Source organism: Cetorhinus maximus, chromosome 5 (genome assembly GCF_964194155.1).
Source record: "Cetorhinus maximus chromosome 5, sCetMax3.hap1.1, whole genome shotgun sequence".
Classification (NCBI taxonomy): Eukaryota; Metazoa; Chordata; class Chondrichthyes; order Lamniformes; family Cetorhinidae; genus Cetorhinus; species Cetorhinus maximus.
In genome coordinates this window covers 171,421,616-171,440,995 of record NC_135883.1, presented here as the reverse complement: position 1 = coordinate 171,440,995, position 19,380 = coordinate 171,421,616, and the positions used below count along the sequence as shown (strand labels likewise).

General features: G+C 46.1%; 1 protein-coding gene across 3 annotated transcripts in view; it reads left to right on the top strand.

Annotated features, from left to right (window-relative positions):
- Positions 1-19,380, top strand: part of tjap1 (tight junction associated protein 1 (peripheral)) — a 305,890-nt gene that overhangs the window by 272,764 nt on the left and 13,746 nt on the right. The gene's annotated exons all lie outside the window — the stretch shown is intronic.

Here is a 19,380-nt window from a genome sequence, read left to right as displayed (position 1 = left end):
GGAGTTAGAAATGATGAGGATAGAAGACAAGGAAAGGGAATGCCAGCTTCAAATGCTGGCAGTTAAAAAAGACACACCAGGAGGTGAGGCAGGACTTATTTCCAGATCAGAACTCAGTGGGTAGATGTTTAAATTTGTACAAGCTCTTCCAAAGTTTGAGGAAAGGGATGTTGAAGCATTCTTTTATTTCATTTGAGAAGATAGCTAAACAGATGAACTAGCCGAAAGAAAACTGGACATGGCCCATGCAGAGCAAATTGACAGTTAGAGCACAGGAAATTTATGCTTCACTGTCAGAGGAGTTTTCGAGGGATTATAACGTGGTGAAAAAAGCCATTTTGAGTGCAAATGAAGTCCCTGAAGCATATAGACATAAGTTTCAAAATTTAAGGAAACATCCTGGGCAAGCCTACATTGAATTTGAAAGGCTTAAGCAAAATTGTTTTGACAGGTGGATATGAGCATTAGGAGTTGAAACTACCTATAAAGTTCTCAGATAGACCATTCCCTTGGAAGAGTTTAAAAACTCCCTACCTTCTGTAATAAGAACCCATGTGGAAGACCAAAGGGATGCAACTCCTCGACGGGCAGCAGTAATGGCTGACGATTATGAGCTGAGCATAAAACTAAACCTTTTTTCCATCACCCCCATACATTTGAAAAGGATAGAAAGTAGGAGAGTGAAAGGAAGGCAAGTGGTCAGGGTAAAGAATGGATAGCTGGGAATACCTTGAGATCTCCTCCCCAGATCAGGGGGAAAGGTACTGAGGGTGGAGGTGAAACTCGAAGGCCGAAGTGTTTCCATTGTAATACAGTAGGACACATTCGTTCAGGATGCTGGAAGTCGTGAGGGAAGCCCATAGGACTTATTTGAGTTTGTTAGAGTGAGTCCGAATGGGGAACTCAAAAAGAAAATGCCATGGATCAAATTGTAGCTTTAACTACAAATAAGGGTCTGGAGGTAAACACTGCTGTGATTGCAGGTGAAGTGAATAAGGTAGATGAGAGACATAAAGGGTTTTTGTCTAAAGGGAAGATAACCCCTTTTTCATCAAATGATGCAGCTAAACCCATAACTATATTAAGGGACACAGGAGCTACTCAAACTCTCTTGCTGGAGAAGGACCTAGTTTTCCCTCCAGAGAATTCAATGAAAGCTAAAGTATTGGTAAGTGGGATAAGTAGAGATTATATCCCAGTTCCATTGTACAAAGTGCAATTGGAGTCTGAATTGTTGTCTGGATTGATGGTTGGAGGAATGGTTAAGAAATTACCCGTGGATGGAGTTGATTTACTCCTGGGGAATGTTTTGGCAGAAGTGAAGGTTATAACTTCGCCCATAATTACGGAAAGCCCAAGAGACGCTAAAGAGACAGAGCAATTACAAGAACAAGCACTTGGTATTTTTCCATTGTGTGTGGTGACCAGAGCAATGGCTAAACAATGTCCATAACAAGAGGTCAAAGTAATACCATGAGCAGATGTTAGAGTTGCCGAAACTTTATTTAAGGATGAGGATAATTCAAAGGGAGTGTTTGGCAGGTCTTCAGAAAGCAGATCCAGAGTTAAACAAATTAGCACAGTCAGCTCACGCTGAGGCTGAAGGAGTTCCGGAGTGCTATTACCTTAAAAATGGAGTTCTGATGAGGAAGTGGAGACATCCTCACAGACCTGCAGATGAGGAATGGACGGTTGTTCATCCGATAGTGGTACCACCCAAATATCATGAGATATTGCGAGTAGCACATGAAATCCCTATGGCAGGACATGCAGGAATACAGAAAACCCAAGCATCGATAAACAGGCATTTTACCTGGCCAAAACTTAATAAGGACGTTGTGCAATTTTGTAAGACGTGTCATACATGTCAGGTAGTAGGTAAACTTCAACATGTAATCAAATCAGTAGCTTTAATACCTATACCAGTTTTTCAAGAACCATTCAGTCGAGTATTAGTTGATTGTGTAGGACCATTACTCAAAACAAAGCAGGACATCAATATATCCTTACAATCATGGATATGATCACCTGATTTCCAGAAGCTATTCCTTAAAGGACAATTGCAGCTAAGGTAGTAGTGGAAAAGTTTACTCAATTTTTCACTCGTTATGGTCTACCAATTGAAATACAACCTGACCAAGATTCTAACTTCATGTCTAAAATTTTCCAGGACATATCAGCAGTTTGGGTATCAAACAACTGAAGTCTACCTATCACCCATAGACACACGGAGCTTTAGAGAGATATCATCAGACTCTCAAAACCATGATTAGGACCCATTGCCATGAATACCCAAAGGATTGGGACAAAGGATTATATTTCTTACTATTTGCTCCCAGAGATTCTCCCAATGAATCTGCTGGATTTAGTCCATTTGAATTGATCTATGTCTTGAAGTAAGAGGTCCATTAAAGTTGATTAAAAGAAAGTTCCTGAAGCTGAAAGATGAATCCTCCATGTTGGAGCAGAACCTCAAAGGTAATAATCTCTGGGTTATTACCTGAGCCATGCGCAAATTGCCATAGGGCAAATAAGATTAGAGAGACAAATGCATGGCTCAAAGACTGGTGTGGGAGAAGTGGGTTCTGGTTTGTTGGGCACTGGCAACAGCACTGGGGAAAGTGGGGGCTGTACTGTTGGGACGGTTTACATCTGAACATTGCTGGGACGAGTGTCCTCGCAAATCACATAACTAGGAAAGTAGAGAGGGCTTTAAACTAAACAAGAGGGATGAGGGATCAAGCTTGAGTAGAGGCAGGAATTCAAGTGTAGAGTCAAGACAGGAGAGCAAAATAGTAATATGAGAAATGAGAGTCAGAGAATGGCAGGAAGGGACAGAGAGAAAAAACCTAAGAATACATGAACAGTTAAGACTAGATGTTACAAAAGTAACAAAAAGACAAAACTGAAAGCTCTCTATCTGAATGCACGTAGCATTCATAACAAAGTAAATGAATTGATGGTCCACAGTGAAGTAAATAAATATGATCTGCTAGCAATTATGGAGACGTGGCTGCAGGACGACAATGATTGGGTCCTTAATATTAATAGGTACATGACATTTAAGAAGAATAGGAAGCTAGGTAAAGGGGTAACACTTAATCAAAGAGGGCACTGGTGCACTAGTTAGACATGACCTTGGTTCAGAAGATCAGGATGTAGAATCGGTTTGGGTGGAGATGAAGAATAGGAGGAAAAGTCATTAGTGGGAGTGGTCTACAGGCCCCCGAACAGTAGCCAAAGTGTAGGACAAAGTATTCAAGAGAAAATATTGTGTGCTTGTGATGAAGGGACGGCAATAACCATGGGTGATTTTAATCTATACATAAACTGGAAAAATCAGATTGGCAGTAGTAACCTGGATGAGGAGTTCTTAGAATGCTTTCGAGATAGTTTCTTAGAGCGGCATGTTCTGGAACCAACCAGAGAGCAGATTATATTAGATTTGGTATTGTGTAACGTGATAGGATTAATTAATGACCTCAGAGTAAAGGCACCCTTAGGTAGCAGCGACCACAATATGATTGAATTTTACATCCAGTTTGAAAGGGAGAAGAGTGAGTCTAAGACTAGTATCTTAAACTTAAATAAGGGCAACTATGTGGGGAGGAAAGCTGAGCTAGCTGAATCGACTGGAAAACTAGGCTAGAAGATAGATCAATAGGGAAGCAGTGGAAGACATTTAAGGAGATATTTCTGAGTATTCTGAATAAGTACATTCCTACTATAAAGAAAAATTCTAAGGGGTGGACCCACCATCCGTGGTTAACTAGAGATGTCAAGGAAAGCATCAGACTTAAGGAAAAAGCATACAACTCCACAAAGATAAGTGGCAGGACAGATGATTAGACAGAATATAAAGAACAGCAGAGAATGACTAGAAGGTTAATCAGGAGAAAAAAATTAAGAGTATGAGAGGAAGGTAGCTAGAAATGTAAAAGCGAAAGCAAGAGTTTCTACAGGTACTTAAAAAGGAAAAGAGTAAGTAAAGTGAATGTTTGTCGTCTAGAGAGTGACAGTGGGGGTTAATAGCTGATAATAAGGAAATGGCAGAAGAAACAAACAAATATTTTGCTTTTGGGTTCACTGCGGGCTGGCAAGTCTCTGTATCCCAGTGGAGTACATCCTAGGGTCTTAAAAGGAGTTGCTAATGAGGTAGTTGATGTGCTGGTGTTAATTTTCCACAATTCGCTAGACTCTGGAAAGGTTCCATCAGATTGAAAAGTTGCAAATCTAACCCTTCTATTCAAAAAGGGAGGGAGGCAGGAAACTATAGGCCAGTTAGCTTGACATCTGACATGGGGAAGTTATTAGAATCAATCATTAAAGAGGTTATAGCTGGGCACTTAGAAGAGCTCAAGGCAATAGGGACGAGTCAACATGGTTTTGTGAAAAGAAAATCATATTTAACCAATTTATTGGAGTTTTTTGAAGGAGTAACATGCACAGTGCATAAAGGGGAGCCTGTAGATGTACTGTACTTGGATTTCCAGAAGGCATTTGATAAAGTGCCACATCAAAGATTATTACAGAAAATAAAAGTGCATGGTGTAGAGGGTAACATATTAGCATGGATAGAAGATTGGATGGCTGGCAGAAAGCAGAGAGTAAGCATAAATGGGTCTTTTTCTGATTGACAGGATATGACGAGTGGCATCCCACAGAGGACTGAACTGCAGCCTGAACTTTTTACAATTTACATCAATGACTTAGATGAGGGGTCGCCCTTTTAGGACAGAGATGAGAATTTTTTTCTGAGGATTGTGCGACTTTGGAATTTTCTGCCTCAGAAGGTAGTGGAGGTGGGGTCATTGAATATTTTTAAGGCAGAGGTAGATAGATTCTTGTTAGGCAAAGGAATCAAAGGTTATGGGGGTTAGATGGGAATGTGGAAATCAAAACACAAGAAAATATTGAAAATACTGGATACTCGCCCTGCACTGCAAGTTCCTCTCTAGCCCTGAACAAATGTCCTGAACCCTGGCACCAGGCAGGCAACAAGACCGTCTGGACTCGGTCCTTGCTACAGAGAACAGGGTCAATCCCCCTCACTATACTGTCCCATACTACCACTACATTCCTTTGTGCTCACCCCACTTGAATGACTTCCTGTACCACAGTGCCGTGTTCAGTCAGCTCATCCACCCTACAGCCCCCATTCTCATCCAAACAAGCTGAAAGAACCTCAAACCTGTTGGACAATTGCAGGAGCTCACACTTCTGCACCCCTCCCTCTGGGTCCCCTCATCTGTCTCACTCGCTGTCACACCCTCCTGTCCCTGACCACCTTTCAAATCAGAAGACCCTATTCTAAAGGGTGTGACCTTTCTTGGTACAAAGCGTCCAGGTAACTTTCCCCCTCCCTGTGTCGCAGTGTCCGCAGTTCAGCCTCCAGCTCAGTGACTTTGAGCTGAAGCTCCTCAAGCTGCAGACATTTACTGCAGACGTGCTTTCCCTGGATAACACTGGTATCCAGAAGCTCTCACATGCTGCAGCCATGACACATCACCTGTCCTGCCTTACTTATGTACTTTAATTAATTACTTAATTATTTTATTCAATTATTTATTTTATTTTATATATTTATTAAACTATCACAAATTCCTGTACTGCTTTAAACCTTAGGAATATAATAGACCTTTACCACTTACCAGATACTCAACAAACAGCTAGCTCCTTCCCCTATGTACAGCAAGAACCAGTTCCTACAGGGTGAAAAAGTTAGGAGCACCTCCTTTACCTGCTCACAAAACTCCCTCAGCTCACCAAACTCTCACTGTTGAGATCGCACTCCAGTGCAGGTCGCACTGAGAATGTCTGCATTTATATGTCTTAATTGCCCTTTAGGTGGTGGTGAGCTGCCTTCTTGAACTTCTGCAGTCCATGTGGTGTGGGTACACCCACAATGCTGTTAGAGAGGGAGTTCCAGGAGTTTGACCCAGTGACAGTGAAGGAACAACAATATATTTCCAAGTCAGGATGGTATGAGACTTGGAGGGAACTTGCAGGGTTTCCATACATCTGCTGCCCTTGTTCTTCGAGGTGGTAGAGGTCGTGGGTTTGGAAGGTGCCGTCGAAGGAGCCTTGGTGAGTTTCTGCAGTATATCTTGTCGATAGTAAACACTGCTGCCATTGTGCTTCAGTGTTGGGCGGAGTGAATGTTTAAGTTGGTGGATGGATGCCAATCAAGTGGGCTGCTTTGTCCTGGTTGGTGTGGAGCTTCTCGAACATTGTTGGAACTGCACTCATCCAGGCAAGTGGAGAATATTCCATCCCATTGTTGACTTGTGTCTTGTTGATGATGCACATGATGTAGGTGGACAGACTTTGGGGAGTCAGAGGCTGCAGGGAGAGGCGGTGGCATAGTGCTAATGTAACTTAACTGGAGCAGCCATATGGCTACTGTGACGACTAGAGCAGGTCAGAGGCTGGGAATTCTGTAGTCAAAATCCTGGAACTCTACATTGATGGCTCATCACCTTCTCAAGGGCAATTGGGGATGGACAACTAATGCTGGCCTAGCTTCTGACCTGCTTTTGTAGCCACAGTATCTATATGGCTGCTCCAGTTAGGTTCCTGGTCAATGGTAACTCCCACTTCCGAGCATTTACAAAGCTTATTGAAATTCCCTTGTCAGAATGACAGACCCCAAAGGTCCTGCTAAGTGGATGAAAGGGAGCTGTTTTAACCACATATATATATATATATATATATATGTACTAGGAGCTAATACATATTCCTAGAACCTAAACTTGATGAGGATGGATGTACTGGTGGTTAGTGTAATTGTCACCAGTGTTTGCTGCTTGGGAACTCAGTAGTTTTTACCATCTACAAGATGCAGTGCCGAAACTCACCAAGACTCCTTCGACAGCATCTTCCAAACCCACGACCTTTACCGCCTCAAAGTACAAGGACAGCAGATGTATGGAAACCCTGCAAGTTCCCTCCAAGTCACATACCATCCTGACTTGGAAATATATTACTGTTCTTCACTGTTGCTGGGTCAAACTCCTGGAATTCTCTTCCTAAAAGCACTGTGGGTGCACCTACACCACATGGACTGCAGCGATTCAAGAAGGCAGCTCATCACCACCTTCTAAAGGGCAACTAGGAATGGGCTCAACTAGTCCCTTTTTTTTAGAATGTATAAATGCAGACATTTTCCGTGCGACCAGCAATGGAGTGCGATTGGTTGCTGAATCAACTCAGACTTACCAATGAACGTAATTCGAATCAATTGACTTTTTTCCTTTTAATTTCTATGACATAACCTCACAGTAAACTCTGCCAAGAAATGAGCAATAAGAGAACTCCATCTTTAGATTTCTTTCTTATTTCTCTCCTGCTTCTGAGGCTATCAGTCGTATTCAGTAAAGATTCACCAAGCAGGCAACATTCTCATACCTCTCCTACATGTCAAACATTCACATTTCATCACATACCAGCAAAGTCTGTGTTTTGGCTGGGAGAGAAAATTGAATGATCTAATCTATCCTTACCTGACATATGAAAATGAAATGATCTAATCTGTCCTTAACTGACATATGAAACTTGGAACAATCTAACCTGTCCTTACCTGACATATGAAAATGGTAAGATCTAACCTGTCCTTACCTGACATATATAATAGAACAATCTGATCTGTCCTTACTTGACATATGAAAATGGTATGATCGAATTTGTCTTTACCTGACATATGAAAATGAAATGATCTAATCTGTCTTTACCTGACATATGAAAATGAAATGATCTAATCTGCCCTTACCTGATATATGAAACTTGGAACAATCTAATCTGTCCTTACCTGACGTATGAAACTTGGAACAATCTAATTTGTCCTTACCTGACATAAGAAAATGCTATGATCTAACCTGTCCTTACTTGACATATGAAAATAGAACAATCTGATCTGTCCTTACTTGACATATGAAAATTTTATGATCTAACCTGTCTTTATGTGACATATGAAAATGGAATGACCTAATCTGTCCTTAACTGACATATGAAAATGGTATAATCTAATCTGTGGAAGGGGTGCTAATCAAGTGGGTTGCTTTGTACTGTATGGTGTCAAGTTTTTTGAGTGTTGTGGGAGCTGCACTCATCCAGGCAAGTGGGGAGCAATCCATCACACTCATGACTTGTGCCTTGTAGATGGTGGGCAGGCTTTGGGGAGTTAGGAGATGAGTTACTCGCTGCAGAATTCCTAGCCTCTGATCTGCTCTTGTAGCCACAGTATTTATATGGCTAGTCCAGTTCAGTTTCTGGTCAATGGTAACCCCCAGAATGTTGATAGTGGGGGATTCAGCGATGGTAATGCCGTTGAATGTCAAGGGGAGATTGTTGGATTCTCTCTTGTTAGAGATGGTCATTGCCTGGCACTTATGTGGCGCAAATGTTACATGAAGCCTGAATGTTGTCCAGGTCTTGCTGCATATGGACATGGACTGCTTCAGTATCTGAGGAGTCGCGAATAATGGTGAACATTATGCAATCATCAGCAAACATCCCCATTTCTGACCTTATGATGGAAGGAAGGTCATTGATAAAGCAGCTGAAGATGGTTGGGCCTAAGACACGACCCTGAGGAACTCCTGCAGTGATGTCCTGGAACTGAGATGATTGACCTCCAACAGCCACAACCACCTTCCTTTGTGTTAGGTATGACTTCAACCAGCGGAGAGTTTTCTCCCGATTCCCATTTATTCAAGTTTTGCTGGGGCTCCTTGATGCCACACTGTCAAATGCTGCTTTGATGTCAAGTACAGTCGCTCTCAGCTCACCTCTTGAGTTGAGCTCTTTTGTCCATGTTTGGCTGTAATGTGGTCAGGAGCTGAGTGGACCTGGCAGGACCCAACTGAGTGTCAGTGAGCAGGTTATTTCTGAGTAAGTGCCGCTTGATAACACTGTCGATGACCCCTTCCATCACTTTACTGACAATCGAGAGTAGACTGATGGGACAGAATTGATCGGGTTGGATTTGTCCTGCTTTTTATGTACAGGGCACACCTGGGCAATTTTCCACATAGCCGAGTAGATGCTATTGTTGTAACTGTACTGTAACAGCTTGGCTAGAGGTGCGGCAAGTTCTGGAACTCAATCCTCAGTACTGTAGCTGGAATATTGTCAGGACTCATAGCCTTTGTAGCATCCAACCTTATTTGATAAGCCTTGGGAGCTAGCTCATATGTGTCAAATACTGCAATTTGAACTATCTCATAATTTAAAGGTTGGTCTTAAGAAAGACTCAAATAAACATCCATTGCCCTCCACACCAAAACAAGGGTCCATGTATCCCGTGGCGATCCTAGCTTTTTCGCCACTTCCTCAAATGAGACAAAATATCTCTTAACTCCATCCTCAGTGAAGCTAGGCACCAGGCAAAGATTCTTTGCTAAATCAAAACTCAGAGGGGATTCGACTCATCACCTGTTTCTTAGGGCTGAGTTTTTCACCCCAGAGACTAAGTGCGGTGGTGGGTGGGAAAGACGGCGCAGTTCCCACCGGCTGGCGTGGCGGCTTTCCGCACCAGATTGCTCGTTTTTAAGCTCATTACATTTGCATGAACGTGCAGCATGTTGCATCTCATGGCGGCACGGACTGAGATTCGCCCTCCCTGCCCTGACCTCATCGGACCATTTTTCCAGGCGCCGTTATTAAACTGCACCCACGCACACAATCACTCTCTGTGGACCAGGACCTGTCATGGCAAGCGCTAGAATGGCACCCAGAAGGAAGAAGCCCATAGCTCCAGAGTTTAGCGACAATGCACTGGCGGTGCTCCTCCAGGCAGCTGTGTACCGATGGGCCTTTTCCCCTGTGATGGGCGCTGGAATACGACCACCCTCACCACAATGGCTTGGGAGAAGGTTGCCAAGGCGGTCAGCACCAACACAGTGCAGAGGAGATCCACCATCCAGTGCAGAAAGAAGATGAACGACCTCATCTGCTCCGCCAGGATAAGTCAACCTTCTCACTCTCAACCCTCACACCCACAAGGCCATCAGGCATTCACTGGGTTACAGCCCACAGGGATCTCACTGCCAGCATAGGGACACCACCACTGACTTTCACACACACTTTGGCATCTTCATCTCTTGACACATCCTGCACAAGTCACGTCTTCACCCCTTACATAGGCTCACACAACACAGCAGTCGAGCATCCTTATTATCCTTAACGCTTTACCACGCCTTATCAAGAAACTTTTCCTTTTCCTTTCCGGGGCTAAGGAAGGCAAACTCCAAAAACATATTGATACCAACGCCCATCCAGGAACCTCCACCCCTTCCTGTCCCTCTGACCCCATCCATCTTCTAATCCCAGCCCTTGTCGTGTATTCACCATTCCCTCTGACCTTCCCCTTTCTGATACTGAACGTTCAGTACTTAACAAAGGACTCAGTTTCATACCCTTACTCCCTCATCTCAATGAATTCCGGGCTCGGCACGATGTTGAACTCGTCTTCCGCTGCCTTCCTCTCCGTGCTCACTTCTTGGGACAGCAGTCCTCTCCCCCCGTTCCGTGGATACTTTCACCCGCCTCCAGTATTCTCCCTCCACCTGGACCCCTCCCTCTAGCCGCTTACCTGCTCTCGATCTTTTCATTGAGAACTGTTGGCATGACAGTGGCCACCTGAGTTTCTGTGCTCCTCTCACCCACTCTAATCTGCCTCTTTCTGAACTTGGTGCACTCTGTTCCCCTAGTTCCAACCCTGACTTTGTTATCAAACCTGCTGACAAGGGTGGTGCTGTTGTTGTCTGGCGCACTGACCTCTACCTCGCAGAGGCTGAGCGCCAGCTCTCAGACACTTTCTCCTACTTCCCCCTGGACCATGACCCCACCACTGAACATCAAGCCATTGTTTCCAGGACTGTCACTGACCTCACCTCTTCTGGAGATCTTCCCTCCACAGCTTCCAACTTCATAGCCTCCCAACCCAGACAGCCCGCTTCTACCTCCTACCCAAAATCAACAAACAGGACTGTCCCAGTAGACCGATTGTGTCAGCCTGTTCTTGACCCAAGTAACTCATTTCTTCCTATCTTGACTCCATTCTCTCTCCCCTTGTCCAATCTCTTCCCACCTACGTCCGCGATTCCCCTGACGCCCTACGTCATATCAACAATTTCCAGTTCCCTGGCCCTAACCGCCTCCTCTTCACCATGGACGTCCAATCCCTCTACACCTCCATCCCCCACCAGGATGGTCTGAAGGCTCTCCACTTCTTCCTTGAACAGAAGCCTGAACAATCACCATCCACCACCACTTTGCTCCGCCTGGCTGAACTCGTTCTTTCACGGAATAATTTCTCCTTAAACTCGTCTCACTTCCTCCAAATAAAAGATGTGGCTATGGCGGGTCCGAGTTATGCCTGTCTCTTTATGGGATATATGGAACATTCCTACTCAGGCCTCCACCCACAACTTTTTTTTGGTACATCGATGATTGTTGCGGTGCTGCTTCATGCTCCCCTCTGGACCTGGAAAAATTAATCAATTTTGCTTCCAATTTCCACCCCCCTATCATCTTCACATGGCCCATCTCTGACTCTTCCCTTCCTTGACCTCTCTGTCTCAATTTCTGTTGATAGACTGTCCACCAATATTCATTACATGCCCACCGACTCCCACAGCTACCTCGATGACAGCTCTTCACACCCTGCTTCCTGTAAGGACTCCATCCCATTCTCTCAGTTCCTTCGCTTCCGTCGCATCTGTTCTGATGATGCCACTTTCCAAAATGGCGCTTCTGGCATGTCTCCCTTCTTCCTTAACCGAGATTTCCCCCCACTGTGGCTGACAGGGCCCTCAACCTTGTCTGACCCATCTTCCACGTCTCTGCCCTCGCTCCTTTCCCTCCCTCCCAGAACCATGTCCCCTTTGTCCGCACTTTTCACCCCACCAGCCTCCGCATTCAAAGGATCATCCTCTGCCATTTCTGCCAACTCCAGCATGATGCCACCACCAAGCACATCTTCCCCTCACAGCCCCTGTCAGCATTCCACAGAGACCATTCCCTCCGTGACACCCTGGTCCACTCCCCCATTATCCCCAACACCCCATCCCCTTCCCATGCAATTGCAGAAGGTGCCACCTGCCCCTTTACCTTCGCTCTCCTCACCGTCTAAGAACCCAAACACTTCCTTCAAGTGAAGCAGCACTTCATTTGCGCCTCCTTCAATTTGGCCTACTGCATCCGCTGCTCCCAATGCATCAGGGAACCAAACGCAGACTGGATGACCGCTTTGTGGAACACCTTCGGTCTGTCCGCAAGCATGAACCCAGACCTCCTTGTCGCTTGCCATTTCAGCACACCATCCTGCTCTCATGCCCACATGTCCGTCCTTGGCCTGCTGCAATGTTCCAGTGAAGCCCAATACAAACCGGATTAGGCACTTTACAGCCTTCCAGCTGTTCAACATTAAGTTCAACAACTTCAGACCATAACTCTCTCCTCCATCCTCACCCCCTTTTTCCAGATTCTATTTTATTTTTTATTCACTTATTTTTATTCATTTATCCATGGTTTTACCCCCCTTTTTATGCCCCCATCTATCCCATTTTCTATCCCTTTTTTTCCCACCACCGTCCCCTCCCCCCACCCCACCCCCTCAGGGCCATCTGTTACTTGTTCCATGCTATTCTTTCACGCAATGCTACCCTTGTTCTGCTATTATCACATACTGCTTTCTTACCTTTATGCCACCATCAGTGCCTTTTTTTTAGCACTAACCACTACCATTAACACTCCCTTTGTCCTTTAGTTCATGACATGTTTGTCAATCCCCACTTTGTCCCCATCTATCGCTGGCTTTCTATCCAGCTGCACCTTCCCCACCCCCCCTTAAACAGTATGAATTTCATCATGCTTCCACTTCTCTTCAGCTCTGAAGAAGAGTCATGCGGACTCAAAACATTAACTCTGTTTCTCTCTCCACAGATGGCTCACTCTTAAGTTTTAAGAATAAATTAGATACATGGATGGGAGAGGTCTGGAGGGTTATGGACTGGTTGCAGGTCAATGGGACTAGCGGAATAATATTTCGGCACAGTCTAGAAGGGCCGAATGGCCTGTTTTCTGTGCTGTAGTGTTCTATGGTTCTATATGCTACCAGACCTGCTGAGTTTTTCCAGCATTTTCTGTTTTTATTCCAGATTTCCAGCATCCGCAGTATTTTGCTTTTATCCTTACCGTCAGCTTTGTCATCCGCCCTGCTCACAGTTTGCCCGTCTGTCTTTATGCAGGACAAGATCACCCACAAGATTAGGGAAAGATCCCAGACAAGAAGTGGGAGGGGTGCTAGAGCTCAGGCCACTCACCTGCTTTGAGAAGCAGGCGGCAGAGTTGGCTAGTGAGGTGATATCAGTGTCTCCCAACAAGCCAGTGAGGCCCCTTCCACTAGTCTTTGCCCACCTGCTGAAACTGTGTGTGCTGTTTAATGTAGGTGACTATCCAGCCAATCACTGTTAATCTCTTCCCTTATAGTTACCAGCAGGAAAAGGAGGAGACACACTGCCAGGCATCCCAGCAGCCCCAACCCCACACCACCTCAGATGAGGATCCTGAGGACCGAATGAACATAGAGCTGTCACTGTGTTCACCTGCACCCTCCACCAGCATAGAGACACACATCTCGATGGGACGGAGTTCTAGAGCTGGCTCGGGGTCACCATCTGGTGAGCACAGCACAGATTTGGGTCCACAGCAGGCGGAGGCAGTGACCACCAAGGTCACCGACACTCCAAGGACTGCTGGAGGTCAGGATCCTGCTGAGTCCGAGACCAATGACAAGCCTCTGGGAGCGGCCCTCAGAGATGTTGGAGCTCCAAAGTCAGAGGGCATTAGCAGATTAGAATGTAGGATGGAGGAGTCCATCCATGTTCTGTCTGATGTCATGGCGCCAACATGCCAGTGTGTCAAGGTCACCATTGGAATGGTGGCAACTGCCATAGAGACCTTTTTCCAGCAGTTTGTGCCAGATATGTGTGAGGACCAGCACACCATTGCTTCAGCCATGAGCACGTTCCAGCGTGGCTAGGCAATAGGGGGATCTCCCTCCAGGAGCCACTTCTCCTCAGGGGGTGCCCCTTGAGCCCCCATGGGGAGGAGGAGTGTCAGCCTGACCCTGGGGCCACCCACCCAGGACTCTCCTGGGGCAGGCCAACCACTCCAAGTCCCTTCTGCCTGTGATCCCAGCAACTCGAGCTCCACAGGCAGGCCATACAGCAGGAGACCCTTATCAGGCTGGGACCCTCCAGGTCTCGGCTCTCCAAAGGGCATCTGCCAAACTGGTCACAGACAACAGAGCGCAGCAGCCAGCAGTCTGCCTCCACCTCTGCTGCGGATGTCGGGGAAGCACTTAGACACAGCAGTAGGGTAAGAAAAATGAAGAAATTTTGAGAGCACCAAAATGGCGCAGGTGCTGACAAACTGTATTTACTTCGCACATCAGTAAAAATATTCTTTTCCTGTGAGCATCTCATCGAGCAAATGGCTCTTCTATCTGATACAATGTTCCAAGGCCATACAAGTGTAGCAAATGCCAACCCCAATCCCCTCACATATCTCGCATCATGTGCTTCAGGTCTTTGGTGTCTCGCACCACCTCATTACAATGTGTCGCCTTTCTGGCACAGCAGAGACTTGAGTAAGGTCTCTGGCTCCAGCAAAATGGTGGTTGGGCATTGCATATCTAAGACTTGCACGTGAGGCTCATATCATGTGGCCTCATCAAAATAGATGTTACAGTCTGATTTATTCACCTGATGCTTCTGCACTGAGGAATGGTCAATGTGGACCTTACAGCTTTTAATGCCACGTTGGAGTCAATCTCACTCATTGCATCTTTCAATGGCCTCCATGTCACGCCTGTCAGGCTTGAGTGCGGCGTACATATCAACCAATATTCGGGGATCTTATGCACTTCTAGTGGCCTGCAAGCGTTATGTTGTGTCCGCATTTACGTCTAATCCTCTTCCTCCCCCTGCATAATGCAGAGCTATAGACCGAGCTAACACTTGGTGACTCCTGAAATGCCTGCTAGAGGGCACCTATGCAAGATCAGAGGTGTGTGTCAAGGCCTCAGATATCAGACTATTACATGGGAGGATGCTGCTATGGACCTGTAGGTCTGGCTAGCATGGCTGAGCAAGCTCTCTGATGGGCAATCTGATCGTGAGAATGCTGTCAGTGTACCTGGCTTCTGTGTAGACATCTGAGACTTCTGGAATGAAAATGTGGAGGCCTCAAATGCGATCAGAGCTAAGCACCACTACATCTGATGTGTGTTGCTTATTATCAACAAATGAACTAATTAGTGTTGAAATGCAGTGTCTACATTCTCAGGCCCACAGATGCAACGGCTAGGCTGCACAGAAAGTTGGGAAGCTCCAGATGAAGGCAAGGTTGTGAGTGATTGTCAGTGATCAGATGATGCTACTGCTGAAGCTCTCATAGTGCACCCAAAGGTGACCTGACTCGCAGGCTCGTGTCCATGACTGAGAGTGACAGATCACTGTGTCCCAAAGAACAATCTTATGCTGTGTACTCAGTATGATTATGAGGCCTGAACACTAATCTTGCATGAGGGATTGCCTGTGGAGAGATGTCACAGTCAGGATTCAGATTAGACCTCAGGCATTGAAGTGAGAACTAGTGAGTGATGATTGTCCTCCTTGAGGCACCTAGCAACACTGCAGGCATACTGCCCTGAATGCACCAAGGTTTGCAGTGCTGCTGCTGTCTTGTCTGCTGAAGGCTGCCGGAGGCAGTGAAATGTTGGTGTGATGATTGAAAGGGCTGCTCCATGTCTACTTGCTTCACAGTGCGTGCTGGTGGAATTCTTATCCCATTACAGAATTGCCACAGAGACTGTCTAGCATTCCAAGGATGAGGCCATTGTCACGCAAGATTGTGGTAACGCATTCCAAGATTGATGTCCTTCATTGAGATGATGAGGATAGCAAAGAACGTGTTAATGTCTTGCCTGCAAGGAAGGCACAGGTGAAACAGGCTCATATGAGCTTGCTGTCTTCATCGTCCTAGAACTTTATGGCTATAAGGATCTCAGGGGCACATCTGCTACATCTGACCCTTGCTATGGCCTCTTCCTCTGGAGCCTCAGCATCCTCACCCTCATCGAGCTCAGTCCTCTCAATGTCCACCTCATCAGAGGAGACGTGTAGCTCCTTCATTCTTGGCCTGGCAATTCATCCCTCCTTTGGAACACCTGGTTGTGTAGAATGCAGCAAAGCACGATGATGTGGGAGACTCTCTGGGAAGAATACTGGAGAGTGCCACCTGACTGATCCAGACATCTGAAACGCATCTTCAAAGTGTCAATGGTCTGCTCAATCAAGGAGCATGTTGCAGAATGAGCCGCATTGTACCCCTCCTCTGAAGCACCCTGTGGCTGCCGAGCAGGCGTCATTAGCCACGTCTTTTGTAGATAGCCTTTGTCATTGATGAGGCAATCCTGGATGCGCTAAGGTCCCTCGAAGATCTGTGCTGCCTGCGAGTGACTCAAGATGTACGAGTCATGCAAGCTCCCAGGCTACCTCGCACAGACGTACATAATCTGCTTCTGGTGGTTACAAATCAGCAGCACATTGAGAGAGTGGAAGACTTTTCTATTGATAATTCATTGTGGCTGCTGCCATGGAGCTCTTAAAGCCACATGTGGGCAATTGACGGCACCCTGCACCTGTGCGAAGCTAGAGATCGCTGCAAATCCCACTGCTCTGCCAGCCTAGCTGGCATCATCCAGGGTGAACTGGACGTAATTGTGTGCCTTGCTAAATAGGACATCGGTAACCTCTTGGATGCTTTTATGAGCAGATGCTTGGGATATTCCGCAGTGGAGCCCTGGAACGAGCCACTCGCCTAAAGGTTGAGTGCAGCGGTCATCTTTCGAGCCACGAGCAATGGTTGGCCTCCCATTCCGTGCAGCATCAGATCCTCCTGGAGAATGTGGCAGATACGAGTCATCACATCCCTTGACAAGTGAAGGCATCTTCAGCACTGCCTGTTGCTCATCTTGCTCATCTCCAAGGCTAAATGCCTCTGTGGAATTGGTCTCTCCACCTCAGATTCTGGGTCTTGATGGGTCCCTGCTAGCCCATGTTCCTTAGGGCAAGGCTCTTCCCTTAGCCCTGCCTGATGGCAACAGGCCTGTCGTCTTCTCCTCCTCCGTTACCTGAGTGCCAGGAAAAAGGCAGCGTTGCTTGCTGAATCCATTCTCCACCCCTGCTTGACTCTGTGGAAACAAAGAATGGGTACATGATTGAACATAACCCTGCAATAATCACCTTCCAGCCACAAGCTAGAGAGTCACTGTGAAGCCCTTGGATAGCCCTCATTCCAGGCATTCCATCCCCAGATCATCTCTTGCTGCTGTAGCACAGGCTTGAGCATCAATGGAAATGTCCCTCCCTGCAAAGTCCCCAGGCATGACAGTATTTCAGAAAGGGGGTTGAATCTGGATGAGTGCAGCCAGGCACTAGCGGTCTCAGTCAGGGCTCTGCCATACTGACTCCTTTGGATTCGACTAGAGTCCATCCTTGCAATAATGTAATGATTGTAATCGGAGAGACATGTGAAGTCTGGACCTGTGAGCTCCAAAGTTATGGAGGCTTTGGGGGCATTAGGCATATGCACTTTGGCCATTGCCCCTTTACAACTGGATCCTTCTGAGGGTTGCGCTTTCCAATGAGAGGGACAAATGGTCATTGGATTACAATCATATATATGGCCTCAGGGCAGAATGGATTCTCGCAGGAATGTGCACCATATGAGTTGAAGTGCCCAAAACCTTCAGTTGGCATTTGAGTTGTTACAGACAGAAGAGGGTTTAATTTGAGTAACCCTGATTTCTCCACTCTCCACCATACGTAAACAAAGGTGTTTTGATTATTTTATTTCCCCCTTTATAAGCAGTGGCATATTTCCCAACCCCTCAGTTTTTGGGTAATCCAATTTCTATAATGACCCCACAGCAAACTCAAGATAAGGTGAACTAAGAGGGTTAGTTTATTTGCATACACTCAAAATACAGGAGGGGTTGTCACTACTGTGCATCCATACAGTAAATGAGTGATGGAGAAAGAAAGATTTACAGAGCAAAAATAGAATTAATATTTCACATGTGCCCAGAATCAAAGTCCAATGGTGATTCCTTCACAGTGGACAGCAGGTTGAAAACTGATGCTGGATAATTCACTTTTCCAGTACAGTTGACTTCCACAATGAGACAGGCATGCAGAGATGAATTAGTCTTGTAGGCGATGGTATAGAAGTTCAGAAGTTCCAGCAGAAACAGTGTAGATGGGGGCCAGGTATTCAAACCTGGACAGAGCCCCTTTTCTGTGCTGCTGCTTGGTAGATGGAAGATAGCAGACTGATTTGTTGTACAGCCAGACAGTATAACTGGTTCTCCCAGCCAGAGGGATCATGTCGCATTAGTCTCACCTCTCCACTTTGGTTTTGACAAAGAGTATATATCCTTTGTCTGGATTCCTGAGATTGTTAATATTCCAACCATTGAGAATTTGAAAGGAAGGTTGCTGGGCTCTTTGTCCTAGCAGACTGGTAGACTCCTGTGGCCAGGTCTGGTTCATGACATGTAGATGGCCTTTGTATAATTCCCTTTGAATTTGGTCTTTGCAGTCGACAGGAGTTGTTAGCATCTCTTCAGAGATAATGAGGTGTAAATTTCTTTGATACAGCCAGATTAGCTCCTATGGTTTGAAGGTCACAGCCAGACTTGGCCTCGGTCATTTGAAAAAGGCCATTGTCTAGGTTTAAAATTTTAGGAATCAGCCATGACCCCGTTACCGAGCCTTCCAAACATGTCTCAGCTGTGCAGTGATCTCCATTTGGTAAAGTGCAAATCAGCAGGGTGCCCCTTCAAGCTTCCCAAAAGTGCAGTAGTCGACTCCTCCTACAAGCCCTGAGTCCCTACCCCTGGCAATTTTTTTCATAGCTTATTTTTGTTCTGTGTCATTGGATTGGCTTGCAAAATGGTGGTCCTCAGGTATTATTATGAGACCAGCCTCCAACCCACCCCTGCTGCTGTTGAAGCCCCTCCCATCGTGCTGGAAGAGCATCATGTTCAGGTTTCCCTCCCTCTGATCACTCTCCTTCCTCCCCCTCTAATCCTGGATCCCATTGTGATTGTTGTGGATATCCCTGTCCTCCCCTCTGAATCATTTGATGTTGTCCCGATGCCCATGACGACCTGGCCCCTCCCCATCTTGAGGCCCTATGCACAGTGACCTACCAAGACTGCCCCCGGCACAAGACCATCAAGTGCCCCCCACTGTGTTAACTATTCCCCATATACATGCTACAGATGCCTCCCCTGACTCTGCCTGTGTC